The sequence below is a fragment of the Carcharhinus amblyrhynchos genome, chromosome 19, assembly GCF_965287045.1.
Source record: "Carcharhinus amblyrhynchos chromosome 19, sCarAmb.v2.hapA, whole genome shotgun sequence".
Lineage (NCBI taxonomy): Eukaryota > Metazoa > Chordata > Chondrichthyes > Carcharhiniformes > Carcharhinidae > Carcharhinus > Carcharhinus amblyrhynchos.
In genome coordinates, this window is record NC_137342.1 from 24027225 (window position 1) to 24043203 (window position 15979).

Sequence of the window (15979 nt, forward strand, 5' to 3'; positions counted from 1 at the left end):
TGTAGCGCACAAGAAACAAGACTTTTCACTGTCTACTAATACATGTCACGGTAATAAATCAAGTCAAATCAAATCAGTCAAAATGCTTACGGAAACATGCTCTGATTGGCAATTCTAGTGATTTCACAATTGTATTATTTTTAATTCATTTTATTGCACAGAAAAAGATAAACAAAATGTTCACAGGGATTCTGTTTTAATAAAAAAAGCTACTAAACATATTTACAAAAGATTTGACTGAAAACTGATGTTAAAAGCCAAAGAAAACATTTTGTGAAGCAAAATTGGCTAACTTCGTAGCTTTCACTTGAGTGCCGATGTTTGACAGATTCAAAGAAAGCTTAGAACTACAATCTGGCATTTTTCATAACTCAGTCAGTCTTCTGTCCCTCGATAGCTTTAAAAGCATTTGTATTCATATAAATATGAGATAAAGAATGAACTTTGAACAGCCAGCCCTGGGTTTACCACAACCTTGTGTTGAGGTTTACAGGAAATCCACAGTTCCAATCTAATCCACACCACTCCCCATAGCTCCCCCAGGCATAAACCCTGTGACTTGTTTTCATCTTGTGATCTTTAACAGTGGAATGTTTGCAGTCAGGTGCACCAACTGACCTAATACAGAAGTTATGCAATATGCTAAGAGGAACAGCGAAGCAAATGGTTTTTCAACAAACTGCAGGAATGTCGAGTAGAAACAGACTGAGCTGGATTTCCAGCCCCCACTGGGACAGGAGTCGGAGAAAGGCAGTTGCTAAAAATGGCCCCACCGGTTAGCACGCCGAATCCCAGCTTCAGTCCACCTCTGCAATATCTTTGTAGAGGCAGGATTAGTATGGATGGATGTGGGGAGGAGTGGGGGAGCATGCAGTGTGTAACCATCATCATTCATTGTGAGCCAGTTGAAGGAGGCTGACTGGGATTTTCTTGTCAGCCTCCAAGTCCCTGCAACCAGCAGGGAGACTGCATGTTCCTAGAAGTGGTTTCCAGGTGATAGGCTGGGAAGAGGCCAGGTAGCAGCCTAGAGACATCCCCTGCCTAGCTGGATGAGGGACTCATCACACATGCACCAACCCACATGCCAACCAGCCCCCTCCCACAACTATCCTCAAGGGTGGCCTAGCTGCACAAACCATTTTTAATCTCGATGTTAAAAATTTTGGTGAGAAGATGCCTCCATTTAGAAGCACCCTCTCTTTTACTTATCATTCTTCACAGCCTGCTGCTACTTTCAGGCTGACCCTCCAGCTTGGAGAGCCAATACATTGCCCTTAATCAGACTGTGAGCTCTGGAACTCATAGGAATGACTTCTTCCTCCGGGAAGTGGGATCAGGAACCTGGGAACCTCTGTTTCCTGACCCACATTTTCCCCCACAGCCCCCAGCCAGCGCCCCAAAGGGAAATTCTGCCCACTAAGCCTTCCTGATCTTGTCCCAATTTCAGAATATGTTGAAATTCCGGCAGAAGACCTTGGAAAAATGACTACTTCTCCCCTCCCTAATCCAAGAGATTAGGGTCAATTGTAGTACCCTGTAAAGCCACCCTGACTCTTACCATAGATGGCATGCAGTCTCAGCAATGCCACCATTAGTAATGGTGATTGCTGAGGCTGCAGCTCCAGGATGCCTCAGTGCTGGGTCACCCTCAAAGACCAATTGAGTGGGAAGACATGGAGCAGAGGGTTTCCATTAGAGGATCCCACCATCAATCTGGGCAAAAACTTAGGAAGCCGTCAGTTCTACAAGATATATAAGTTACAGGAAGCGAGCACAGACCTGCTTGATTCTTTGCCTGTGGCCACAGAGCAGTTAGATTTTTATAGAATGGAATCTCTTGCAGTTCACATATGCTGCCGGCTGTTCCGAGGGACCTCTGATGGCCACATCAGTGCTGTCAATCACTTGCACTGGCACTCTAGGGAAGTAAATGATGACCACAAAGCCTGACTATCGTCATCTGTGGTAAACCTAATGCACTCAATGACAGAGGACAGCAATGCTCACCTCTTTGACACACCCTTGTGTGGCAGCCAGTGAAATATGGCACATATCACCCATAGAGCCTTGGAAGCAGCTGTGGTGAAATGCTGAGTGTAGTTGTCACTTTGAAGGTCATAGGCATGGGGTTGCCACGAACTCCATGTGGCCGCACATTTAGCTGCAGGATCTGGAAAACCTCCATAACCACTTCCCAGGATAGCTTCAGGCAACTATGACATTGTCTTACATCCCAAGGCAGTATGTCCACCTCCTGAAGATGCACGGATATGATCTTCCCCTATGAAGACTCCCACACCACCAGGAATATGGGGACAGTTCAGGAGACAAGAAGGTGATGGGCTGCCCATGTTTTATGTGACCCCATGCTGAAGACAAATGCTGTTCTGTGTTTCTCAAGGACAGCTTCCTACAGGTAGCTCCCATAGCTACCTATAACATCATTTGGCATGCTGGCCTCCTTCCAAAGATGTCACTCCTACCCCCACCCACCTACCCCCACGCTGTGGAAAGGCAAAAAGTACATGGGAAGAACAATGAGTTCCCCAAAGGCTCAGCACTGGCTCCAACCCTGTTCAACTTGTACACAAATAATGTTCCAAAACCTCCTGAAAAAGCAAACACGCTGATGTCTGCCTCGCAGCTCAAATCCCTGAATTCATTACCTTGGACTGGGTCCTAAATGAGGACTTATCAAAATTTAAATAATACTGCAACACATGGCGACTCAAGCCAAGCCTTGCAAAAACAATGTCCAGCTTATTCCATCTTCACAATGTAAAAGCCAATAAAGAGCTTAACATTCAAATGAATGACTACAAGTCAAAGCACTACCCAACTCCAGCATACCTTGGAGTGACCCTAGATAAGACATTGACCTTCCAGGAACACCTAAAACAATTGCAGCCAAGGTCAAGACCGGAAACAACTTGATTGCCAAACTAGCCAGCTCAACATGCTGCCCCACCCTCCAAACCTTAGTGCTTGCAATCTCATACTCAGTAGCGGAATACTGCATCCCTGTTGGGTCAAGATCATCACACAAACCCATTTGAATGCTATCATGCATGTCCTTACTGGAACACAATGCTCAACATCACTCTCTTGGCTCCCTGTGCTGGCAAACATCACTCCTCTACATACTGCCAACTTGTAACAAGTTGATAGAGAAAGTTTACAGTGCACCACTTGCCACTTCATGCTGATCTATTCAACCCATTCAAAGTACGATTCCCATCAAGAGCCCTACTGTAAATTCCACCTGGACAAATGAATGGGAATCATTGGACACGACAGACAAGCACCTGGTCTCAAAACCAACCCATCAGCTGCCTGGTTTCAATCTTTCAAGGAAAGAGTGGTCCTTCTCGAAATGTTCAGAACTAGCCCTGACCCCTGCATGGCCAACCTCCAAAGAATGGCCATCAGTGTCAGTCCCCTATGTCCTGTGAGAAAGAGTGAACTATGCAGCACATTATAGAAAAGGATCCACAGACTCAGTGGAGACCTATCTGCACTCAACACAGCAGGACAGATGAAATTGCATTCACTGAAAAAAACCTGAAAACACAGAGGTTGGGTTTGGTGGGGCAGCGTGGGGGCTTGGGGGGAGGGGGCTTGTAAAATCCAGCCCAATAAATGAAGGTTTCACACTCATTTTTAAGCACTTGTGAACTGATTAACTTACAGCATCCGCTGCTGTTTCATATATTAGAGTTCATTCTACTCATTAAAAGCTGAATGTTTCCCAAGGTTATAATGAACATATTGGAAGGACAAGCTATTTGTTCACACTTCTGGCCTTTGTTTGCCTCAAAGAAGGGGAGGCGATGGCCTAATGGTATTATTGCTGGACTATTAATCCAGAAACTCAGCTAATATTCTGGGGGCCTGGGTTCAAAAGGCAGATGGTGGAATTTGAATTCAATGAAAAATTATCTGGAATTAAGAATGTACTGATGACCTTGAAACCCTTGTCAATTGTTGGAAAAACCCATCTGGTTCACAACTGTCTTTTAGAGAAGGAGATCTGCTGTCCTTACCTGGTCTGGCCTTAATGTGACTCCAGAGCCATAGTAATGTGATTGACTCTCAACTGCCCTCAGCCAACTATGGATGGGCAATAAATGCTGGCCAGCTGGTGATGCCCATGTCCCATGAATGAATAAAAAACATTGATACTGATTTTGCTTGGATCACGGAAGTTGGGCTGTGCATATTAAGAAATATTTTTAATGACCAGAGTAGCACATGACTGCCATTAACAGCACTGTATTAATGTAAAAACATTTAATACATTCCACAGTGCACACAAAGGAAGTAAAGAAGGTGACTTAAGTAAAAAATTGAAAAGCTCCCTGTGAAATACCAGAATTATTTTCACAAATGTAGCTGAAGAGAACATCAGTCTATTCCATCGATTAAAATAAAACTTATTTCATGGGAATGCCTTCATTATTCTTTTTGTCTAGTGTCCAGTCATCGATCAGAACTGTCAGGATTATGGGGTGAATTCTTCCAGTTCCGACTGCCGTGGGAACCATTGCAGGCAGGACAAAAGATTTGACAGACAGTTTAAAGGCCAATAGACCTCAGGCAGGAATTTTTGGTCTCCCAGGGCAGGCGTGACCAAAACATCCCCTACGGCCAAAATATTCTGACTGTTCACACCGACGGGATTCTCTGGTCCCACTGCAGTGATCGGAGATCTGGCTGAGCACCAAATTCTCCGTCCTCACTTCAAGCAGGCGGTGGACTGTGAACAGACGGAAAATTCCGTCCCATGTCTTTAATCATCATTTGTCTCAGGAAAATGACCCCAGTATTCAAATCAAGGTTTCTAAAGGATTCGATACAACTATAGTTTGAGTACTTCAATATATTTTCAGTCTAGCTAATGATGCTTTGTGTAACATCTCCAGAATAGTGGTCATATACATTAAGGAAGATTATATCTTGAACAGTGTGACCTTACAGGAGAACGTTTCATCTGTGAACTGTGTTCAGCAAAGTCACAATGGTCTTTATAAAGATTGTATCCCCACTCATTGGGCACAAAGTAAGTTATCCTTTTTTTGTAAATTGTGGGTTGCTGGATATCACCCACGCATTTTAGTGATTATTGTCAGTGTTATACTGAAAATAATGCACATGGATTAGTGTACCATTTGGATGATGATACCACTGCCTTCTGGACTCACCAACCCTCCAGGATTATCCTGTAGTCTCCCAGAACCAAAAAAATTAATTATTGGGACATTGCTGGGAGAAATTTCATTGGCAGGATTTTCCGCCCCCCCACCCCCACAACATATTTTCCAGTGGCAGAGATGGTCGCCAGCAGGATCTTGTGGTCATGTCAAAGTCAATGGCCATTTGCGTTGCTCACCAGCCACACAACCAGGGAACCCACCGATCAATGGTGTCCCACCTCTGGTGACGGAAAACCTGGGGAAAACCCCCCCATGGAAGGGGAGAGGGCATTGTGGGGGGGTGAGAATCTCAGCCACTGGGCTGAATTTTCCCAACCCATTTGCCACATGAATTGTAGCGGGCGGGTCAGGACAATATTAAGGTCTGTTGTTCTTGGGTGGGATTTTCCAAACTTGGGGCAAGCCCATTGTGTATTTTCTTTACATTTTCTTTCATTAGTTGCATTAAAAAAAATGGAAATGTGGAGGGAGAATGGACTCTTTGATTGGGGTGGCGGTGGTTAAAGGTGGTGATCATTTGATGAAACCTCCATGACAATCTCCAACTACAGATAGCGCTCTTTACCCGGGTGGGCCACTATATCTACTATCCTTGCTGAAAGAAAATTCACTGAGTACAGATAGCTGAATTGTGGCAGGCAGCCACAAATTCTTGTAACCTTTCAGTAATCAGTCCAAACAGAAGGTGTGCAGGAATTTATTTTTGATATTGTGAGTTTTATTCAGATTTGAACAATGTACTCATGCGTGCATCCCAAGCGTATTTCTAGAATTCAATTTGAATGAAAAGAGTGAACTGACAGAACAAAGTCAAATTAAAAACAGGAACAGCAGAATATAATCAATAAAAGGATTGTTCCTGTCAGTTAGTTACAAGGAATACTCACATTTCTCCCTCTGGATGCACATTTCACATCAAATGCCTGTTGTGGGATCCCAATAACTGCATGATGTCAGAGGTAAAACATTGGTTGGGGAAGAGCGTGCCCAGCTCCTGAAGATGTCTGCAGGTGAGCCTAAAGCAAACGGCAAAGATGTGTCTAAGGTGGAGGTTATCTAAGAAAGATTAGGAGAATTTTAACTCTCAGAAATATGGGCAGCACGGTGGCACACTGGTTAGCACAGCTGCCTCATAGTGTCGGGGACCTGAGTTCAATTCCAGCTTTGGTCACTGTCTGTGTGGAGTATGTACGTTCTCCCTGTGTCTGCTTGTATTTCCCCCAGGTGCTCCAGTTTCCTCTTGCAGTCCAAAGGTGTGCAGGTTAGGTTGATTGGCCATGCAAAATTGATCCTAGCAGAATGATGTTATGGGAATAGGGCTTAGGTGGGATTCTGATAGGTGCAAGGCGTAATGGGCCGAATGGCCTCCTTCTGTACAATACGGGTTCTATGATTTCAGAAATGCGTAGGCTTGGATCAGGTTGGGTGCAAAAACTTAAAACTCTCAACTTGATACCAACCCATCTACTGCCAGTTTTAATGTTGAAGGAATTCTGGTGCGGGCAACCAACCCATTCCCATGAGGTCAATTGCTAGTTTGTGTAATTTAATGAGGCTGCATGCCTCAAATTTTATATATCTTCCAGGTTTAACCCTGGAAGATATATAACATCCCTTCTTCCTGTACACCAGGAATGACAGTTAAATAAGGTGAGAATTGCAATAAGAAAAACCTTATGAATTACTGCCCAAATCCAATCTCCCTTTCTTCTCCAAAGCCTTGTCCATCTTTCCCAGACCTCCATGTTAGGTTCCCAACTTGAAACAGCTAATAAATTTGCAAATATCATCCTATGTGACTGACAAAAGCAAACTGTTTTTCACATCCTATCTACCTGCCTGCTAAATACACTGAGTCTGTTTCATATGTCTTCATGTGAAGCATATCATAAATGGTCCCAGGGTGTGTTTAATAGATCATGGGAAACAAGCCAACGAAGAACCTCCAATCATTTATTAACTATATACAACTATACAGAGATACATAGTCACAAGGTTCCTTCCACAAAGGTTCTTTCTAACCCTGGATTAAACCTCAGTTCCATTTCCGTAGCTCAGCCTGTCTTGTTAATTGAACTGCCTTGGATATAAAGTAAAGTTTATTGGTCATAAGTAAGGCTTTCATTAACACTGTAATGAAGTTACCGTGAAATTCCCCTGGTCGCCACAGTCCGGCATCTGTTTGGGTCAATGCACTTAACCAGTATGTCTCTCAGAATGTGGGAGGAAATCAGAGCACCCGGAGGAAACCCACGCAGACATGGGGAGAACATGCAAGCTCCACACAGACAGTAACCCAAGTCGGGAGTCGAACCTAGGTCCCTGGCGCTGTGAGGCAGCAGTGCTAACCACAGTGCCACTGTGCTGCCCCTGTACTATTGTGCCTTGTTTTGCAGAAAAATCTCACCCGTTCTATCATAATCTTCAGCCAATGTCTGAAATATGACTCAAAGGACATAATAATGTCTTTATAGACTGCTGTGTCCTCATTAACATCCTCCTTATCAAAATATATCTGTGCTGTTGCTCATGGAAAAGAGGAGTGTGCTGACCTGTTTTTTATCAGGCTTCTGTGCTAACTCTGAAGTGGACCTCCATTTGTTGAATCCATGATGCCAGATTTGTCAGCTTTCTGCTTGATTAGGGCCCCCTTTGAGGTTAAAGAACTTTTCCTATAATTATCTGTTACCTTAATTGACTACCTTGGAACTCCATTCCTGCTTTTTCCTTCCTTTCCCGCAGTTGTTTCCTGGATGCTATGTATTCAATGATATACACTTGCCCGCTATTTTCAATGGGGATCTTTGCTATTCAGTAGGTTTACCATTGCCACCATGAAATAGAACAAAGAGGACAAAGAACAAAGAAAATTAGAGCACAGGATCAGGCCCTTTGACCCTCCAAGCCTATACTGACCATGCTGCTCGACTTAACTAAAACCCCCTACCTTCCAAGAACCATATCCCTCTATTCCCATCCTATTCATGTATTTGTCAAGGTGCCCCTTAAAAATCTTCTTCCACTACCTCCCCTGGCAGCAAGTTCCAAAAACTCACCACCCTCAGTGTAAAAAACTTGCCTCGTACATCTCCTTTAAACCTTGCTCCTTGCACTTTAAACCTATGCCACTTCGTAATTGATTCTTAACCCTGGGAAAAAGATTCTGACTATCCACTCCGTCCATGCTCCTCATAATCTTGTAGACCTCTGTCAGGTTGCCCCTTAACCTCTGTCATTCCAGTGAGAACAAACCAAGTTTTGCCAACCTCTCCTCATAGCTAATGGCCTCCATACCAGGCAAGATCCTGGTCATCTTTGATGTATCCTCTTGAAAGCCTCCATATCCTTCTGGTGATATGGTGATCAGAATTGAACACTATATTCCAAGTGCAGCCTAACTATTCTATAAAACTGCAACATGACTTGCCAATTTTTAAACTCAATGGCCGATGAAGGTAAGCATGCCATATGCTTCTTGACTACCTTCTCCATCTGCATTGCTGCTTTCAATGGCCTGTGTATCTGTGCACCCAGATCCCTCTGCCTGTCATTAAAGGTTCTTCCATTTACTGTATATTTCCTATCTGACCTTCCAGATATATTTACTGTATATTTCCTATTAGTCCTTCCAAAATGCATTACCTCACATTTGTCTGGATTAAATTCCATCTGCTATCTCTCCGCCCATGTCGCCAACCGATCTATATCCTGCTGTATTCATTCAATTATATTCATAACCATTCCCACAGTGGAAACAAGACATCCTGGAACTTCCAAACATTTACGTATATTCCATTTCTATATACAGAGGTAGATAAGCATGAGGTTCCTTCCATTAGGATGCCTCTCTGAGTTATAGCCATGCATTGAAAATTTCTCCAAGCTTTTCAGCATCAGCTTACAATGAGCTTATTAGAAAGAGTTAACAGATATTTAAGCATAAAAACCAGTTTATTTTGCAGATGATCTCTCCATCTCCCTTTCTAACTTCAATGGGAGATTGGTTTGCACTCTGGAGAAAACATGAGTGTACAAATGTTCTTGTGACTCCCTCTCCAAATTGGCTCTCATAAAATTGGTTACTAAATTTCACAGAATCAGAGAATGGTTACAGCACAGAAGGAAACCATTCGACCCATTAATTCTGTCCTGACTTGCCAAAAGAGCAATTTGTTTAGTGCCACCCCATCACCTCCTTCCCATAACACTGTACGTTCTTCTTTTTCAGATAATAACCTAATTTTCTCTTGAATATGTCAGTTGAACCTATCTCTACCCCAGGCAGTGCATTCCAGATCCTAACCATTCACTACTTGGATAAGTTTTTCCTCATTTTGCCAATGCTTCTTTTGCTTTAACATAAATCAGTGCCATTTTAATCTCGATCCTTCCACAATGAGAACAGTCATTTTCTCCTTTCTACTCTGTCCTGACCCCTTATGATTTTAACTGCCTCTATCAAATCTCTACTCAAGCTTTTTTTCACCAAGTAAAAAAAAAACTCCCTCAATCTATCCACATAACTGAAAAAGAACAGAAGGAATTTTTCCTTCTGTCTGGAAACACCGTCAATAAAAATAATTAGTTAAAAACAATTCTTTCCCCATTTCATTCAATGATTTTTCCGTCATGTATTTGTAACTGTGCTCAATGCAATATTGTCAAGAGAGTAACACCACTGTTCATGTTTCTCCAGCAGTTTTCCATCATTTATTTATAAATTACAAATTTGTTTGGCATTTATAGAATGAATAGTTTACAGTGTCACTTGCTATCCTTAGAAGAACAACTAATTTTAGCAGTGAGTGAACTTAAAACCTAGAAGTTTGTTGGACATGGATATCTGTGAGATTTATATGTGTGTACAGTTTACTGACCTGCTAGTGTTGCCTCAATGCTAGATTATACACAAAGTGTTGCTCAATAAAAACCCATACTGTCCATTTAGCCCATTCTTTCTAATGGTTGGATTCAATCATGAACTCTGCCCAATCAAATACATTTGCTGAGCGAAGATTCTGCATAGTTTCATCTTGATCTCATTAAAGCTAAGGGCAGCATGGTGGCACAGTGGTCAGCACTACTGCCTCACAGCACCAGGGAAACGAGTTCAATTCCTGGCTTGGGTCACTGTCTGTGCGGAGTCTGCACATTCTCCCTATGTCTATGTGGGTTTCTCTGGGTACTCCAGCTTCCTCCCACAGTCCAAAGATGTAAAGGTTAGGTGGATTGAACATGCTAAATTCTCCCTCACTATACCCAAACTGGCACCAGAGTGTTGTGACTGGGGGATTTTCACAGTAACTTCATTGCAGTGTTAATGTAAGCCTACTTGTGACACTTATAAAAAAAATTAGATAGCACCCAAAACAAACATGAGGATTGAAATGCATGAACCTGGTAGGGGCGAATCAAAGATTAAGCAGGTAACCTGCAGGGTTTAACCATGATCAGGCAAAGGATGAGGTTAGTCCATTCCACTTGGGTCATGCTGATACCTGCAATGGTGGTTTGCCCAATCTAGGGTAGGGTAAAAAGAGCAGCGTAGTCAATGAGATTAAACCGAGGCTTTACCTGATGCAATTTATCCAAGCCACCTTGGCCTTTTGGCTAAGATGAAGCATTGGATCAAGCCCGGGATGGGGGTGCAATGCCTCATCCTGTCAGCTTGGATCTGGTTTGATCAAGGTCAAGATGGGATGAAGTGTCTTGTCTTCTCAGCTTGGATCTGGTTTGTCCCTCACATGGGGACCATAATTGGACTTAATTTGAATTGGCTTTTTTGATTAGAATTAAAGTATCAAAAGGTACTGTATTGATATAGCTTAATACTGAGAGCCCTTCCCTCCCATCACTTCTTCCCCTTCACTCTTCCAGCAGTTTGTCTTGCTCTGCATTGTCTCTCTTCAGTTTTCAAGTTACGCTGTAATCTCAGGGGAAAGAAAACTATTGCACCCATAGGACCAACTGGTTTATGCAGAAATCTTGAAGTCAGCACAATGTCCTTCAGCACCTGACACACCACATCCTTTAAGAATTTTATAACTTGAACCAACTGTACAAAACACCAGAGGATATCAATCAGCTGCTAACCTGTAAGTAGTTGATGATTTAAATAGTACTGGATCCATCCTGCTGCTAAATATGTTCAGTTGTGCAAGATTAAGAGAGGACCTTGGCTGGAGCATTGAGTTCCAAAATACTACTGTGTTCAATCAGCAGTGCAGTCAATTACTCAGTTTGTTCTGAATTGCTGCATTGTAAGTGGATTTTTAAAACAACGGGTCAATTTCCATTACAGTTGGATACTGGGGCAGGCTATGGGTGAAGCAATCATGCCATTATGTATCACTTTATCGCACCATTACAATTTGGCGAGCAGGAGTGCAGTTATATTCACTCTAAGGGGGTTTCGTTGGTTAGAATGAAGGAAACATAATTGAATCATACAAACATGTGATATCCCACCATCAGCTTGATACCTGCATACATGACAGAAAGGAGGCAGGGCCAGGTTATCTCTTCAGCAGAACAAGATGTATGGCCTGCAGCAGGTCCATTCTGTTAACATAGCTGCCAATGGCCACATCACTCTCTCCTTAAGCATAGTAACCCAGTGTCTCATGAATTCTCACGATTCAGGTAGTGCCGAAAACATTGTGGCGTAATTACTGGATAAGTCCTGAAAGCAAGTGTAGGGTATTGTGAGGAACAATTCATCTCAAGCTGTTCCTTCCATCCTGCCTTCTCATTTAAATGTTGTAGTTTGGTGCCCTATGTCAAATAGTCTGTTAACTAGCTGCACGCCTCAGCGGGTGGCTCACGTTCAAGTGAAATTGGCACCGCGTAATGCCAGGCTGCACCTCTGGATACATCAGATCCTAGAAGTGACTGGCAAAGACATTCAGAAGAGCATAGCATATCACAATAGTACAACAGGCAGATAGTGGGCTCCAGAGATTCAGCACTGGAGGGCTTGGTGCAAGAGGAGGACAGGAAAGGACTCGTCCTTGATTCACAGGGGACTGGGAGGTCCACCTTATAGATATTGCAAAGGCAACAGAAGCAGATAGTTGACATGGTCAATGCCAACAATGTAGTCCAGAGGACATGGATGGAGTCCCACATGGTCAAGGTCAGAGAACGCAGCTTCAAATGCCATTCCTATTTGAAAACAAATCTCGCATAATACTCAATTTACAACCTCTCAGCTTCACTATACCAGTAATCACTAACTACTTTAATATGACTTTAATGGATACCATTAAGGCATCTTTCAAAGGAAAACATTTCATGAGATCCCGTCATAGTTCCACTTTGACTTTGAGTAGAGCACTCACACAGCCTCTACTTAAACCTAAGTATGACTGTTCTCGCGCCTAGTCTTAATAAATGAACCCACAACGTGTTCCCCAATCACTTCTGTGTGATTTAGTGGTAATAAGCCCAAGATATTATTACGTCATTATGAAAACATAATATTAACTCTGTCTCAAACTTCACATTCAAAGCTTCACCTTACCCTCATATACTAAGCATGACTCACACCTGTATCTATCAGCTTGCATACACTGTCAGATATTCAATTCTGACAACCACAATCGCACAAACACATTGCTCCATACTCAGTGATGCACTTCCTCTTCTCTTGCAGGACAAGGTGGCAGGCAGCAGGAGTTATCCAGCAGGGCATAAGCATGGCTACACGTCTGTGTCCCGATAGAGGAGGCGATACTTGTCGTCATTGATGCAGCTATAATTCAGGCCTCCCCTCTCACAACCCTTGTGTCTTTCTCCTTCCGGATATTCAAGAACTGGAATCTGGCGAGATAGTGTTGAAGGAGCAAGATGAAGAGGTTGATGGTAATGAAATCCCTCACTAGATCTCACATTCTACAAAATAATGAGCAGCGTAGAAGGGTAGATAGTCAGAGGCTTTTTCCTAGGGTGGAAGTGTCAATTACAAGGGGGAACACAGGTTTAAGCTGAGAGGGGGAAAATTTAAGGGAGATGTGCCGGAGAAGTTTTTCACGCAGAGAGTGGTGTGTGTCTGGAGCACGCTGCCAGGGGAGGTGATGAAAGCAGGCACATTAAGAACATTTAAGAGGCATCTGGATGGGTACATGAATAAGGAGGGAATGGAGAGATACGAACCAAATCAGAACAGATGGTTTTTCGTTTAGTTTAGTTACAACATTGCAATTGGCGCAAGCTTGAAGGGCTAAAGGGCCTGTTCCTGTGCTGTATTTTTCTTTGTTCTTTGTTCTGTTCACAGCCACCAACCCAGATGCTGTTACAGTGTATTTGCTAGAGGGTAGCACAGAGACAGGATCTGCACAGACCGGCGCTCTGCAGCTAAGGCAGGGGAAAAGGATAGTCCAGGTGGCAATTCCCTGGAGCTGCATGTGAGCTCCATTGCAGTGGACGCTAATAAGAATTTTGATAGGTCAAATACAGAAAAGGCTAAAGCGTATTGACAAGTCCACAGAAAGACTGCTATCACCGACAAGGAGGATGGAGGAGTCCAGTTCCAAATTAGCACAGAGTTTTGTGTAGAGCTTGGACCCCATTCTTTCCACCGTATAAAGCAATGGCAAACCCCATGAGGACATTTGCAGATCAAAGTAGAATACAGTGTCTGATGGCCAATGTCTCAATTCCCATTGCAACACAAGCAGAAGTCACCCAATGTCAGATTGAGGTCATGGAATCTCAGCTTAGTGCCATGCATGCTCAGACTCCTGCCATTAGGGCTGAGGATACCAATGCTCAGAAGGACTTTCAGGCTCTCAGAACAATGCTATGATTTGTATTCCAGAAGATTACCAAAATAACTAAAGTTGCACCTTAGAAGCATGAGACTCCATGGCACATGGTCCTGCTGTCCGTCCTCAGTTATTGTGCTCCCATCATTGCCACTATGCCTCGTGCTCTTTTTCTCCTGCCTGCCAGACTGCTGTCACTTACACTGAAGTGGTGTAGTCCCAAACCCAACCTTTTAGATCCAGAGGTCCTCAGTCATGTCTTCCAAAGCCACCTGTGGCTTGTGTGTGTGCCAATGTGAGGATCATTCCAGAATGAAGCATGCTCAATCAAGTAGGATTCACAGAGAAATCCACGCCATCATCTTCTTTCAAATAAACATGTCCAATTCAGTGCAAAGGCAAGGCTCAATAAAAAAGACACACAATTAGAATTTGGTGAACTTTTGAACTAGTCCTTATTAAACTTTGGCTGGAATTTTCCAGCCATTCACGCCAGCAGGGTTCTCTGATCCCGCTGCAGTGAATGAAGATTTGGCTCAGTGCCAAATTCTCCATTCTTGCTTGCAGCGACGGCAGGACGAAAATTCTAGCCTATATCTGGCTAGAGTCAGCATCTTCCACACTCCTCATGATTACCTGTAAGTGGGTAAGTGTTCAACACCCATTAGACACTACCAAAATGGCCATAGTGTAAAGCACCCCAGTCTAATCCAAACGTTGGTGCTGCAGTGCGAGCTACCAAATTCAAGCTCTTTTGTGTTTCTGTTTCTCAGACATGCTTCATTGGATATATTTTTTGCTCAAGGTACATGGATTCACACAGTGATGTCTGGAACAATGTTTTGTGCTGTTAGCCTACCGACAATTGTTCAACCTATTTCTAACTTGCAACAAATAGGGAGGCCAAACTTCCCTTCTAATACAGGAATGATGAGCACTCTAGAAATATTGCAATAGCTAAAGGCAATTAATTGGAAATTCATCAAGCAATATGCTTCTTGCTTGATTATTACACTGACTGTTGCACATAGCCACACTGGTGCAATTGCTCATGAGAAACCTGTACCATTGGGAATATCAAATCCTTCTAAAAGGAGCACAGTAAAAAGGGTGGCACGGTGGCACAATGGTTAGCACTGCTTCCTCACAGCAGCAGGGATCCAGGTTTGATTCCTGGCTTGGATCACTTTCTGTGTGGAACCTACACGCTCTCCCCATTCTTCGTGGGTTTCCTCCCACAGTCTGAAAGACATGCTGGTTCTCCCTCAGTGAACCTGAACACGCACTGGAGTGTGGCGACCAGTGGATTTTCAGAGTGATTTCATTGTAGTGATAATGTAAGCTTACTTGTGACACTAATAAATAAACATTAAACTTAAAAAGGACTTTCAGCATTTTCTGCTATTGCATATTGTATATTCACCTACATGTTGAAGCAGGACATGGTTAATACATCAACAAACTGAATGATTCTTGCCAAGGTAGCTCCTGCCTTAGAAAAAAAATCATGTAGCAAAAGAGTTGACTCCTCTTGACATTTTTAGCACTGCTGACATCCAAGGTCTGAGGCTTGGTTCCAAATAAATATTAAGCTCCAATGGTTCATTACATTTTATTTTGAGAGGCAGATAAAAATTTGTTGGCAGCTTTCATAATAATAAGTGCTTAAAGTTTCATGTTATTTTCTTCCTTTCTCTTTTGTGGTTATTTCTATTGAATAATCTGCTTACTGATTGATGCGCTAAAAATAAACGCGTCCAAGTAAATGGAAGTCTGGGTGACTGATATTTAATCTGTTCAAAAATTAAAACTCCTGCAGGAAATTGCATTGAGGGTATTGTGCTGACTCCAATGCGTAATGTTTTGACGAACTACACATAGACTGATAATTGCTAAGCTGTGTCCAGAAATAGGGAGATGGTTCATTCAATTTGCTGATTAAAATTCAAGATCTTTTCTTCACTGAGTGTGGGTGAGGGGGAAGGAGGTGGAGAGGAGGTT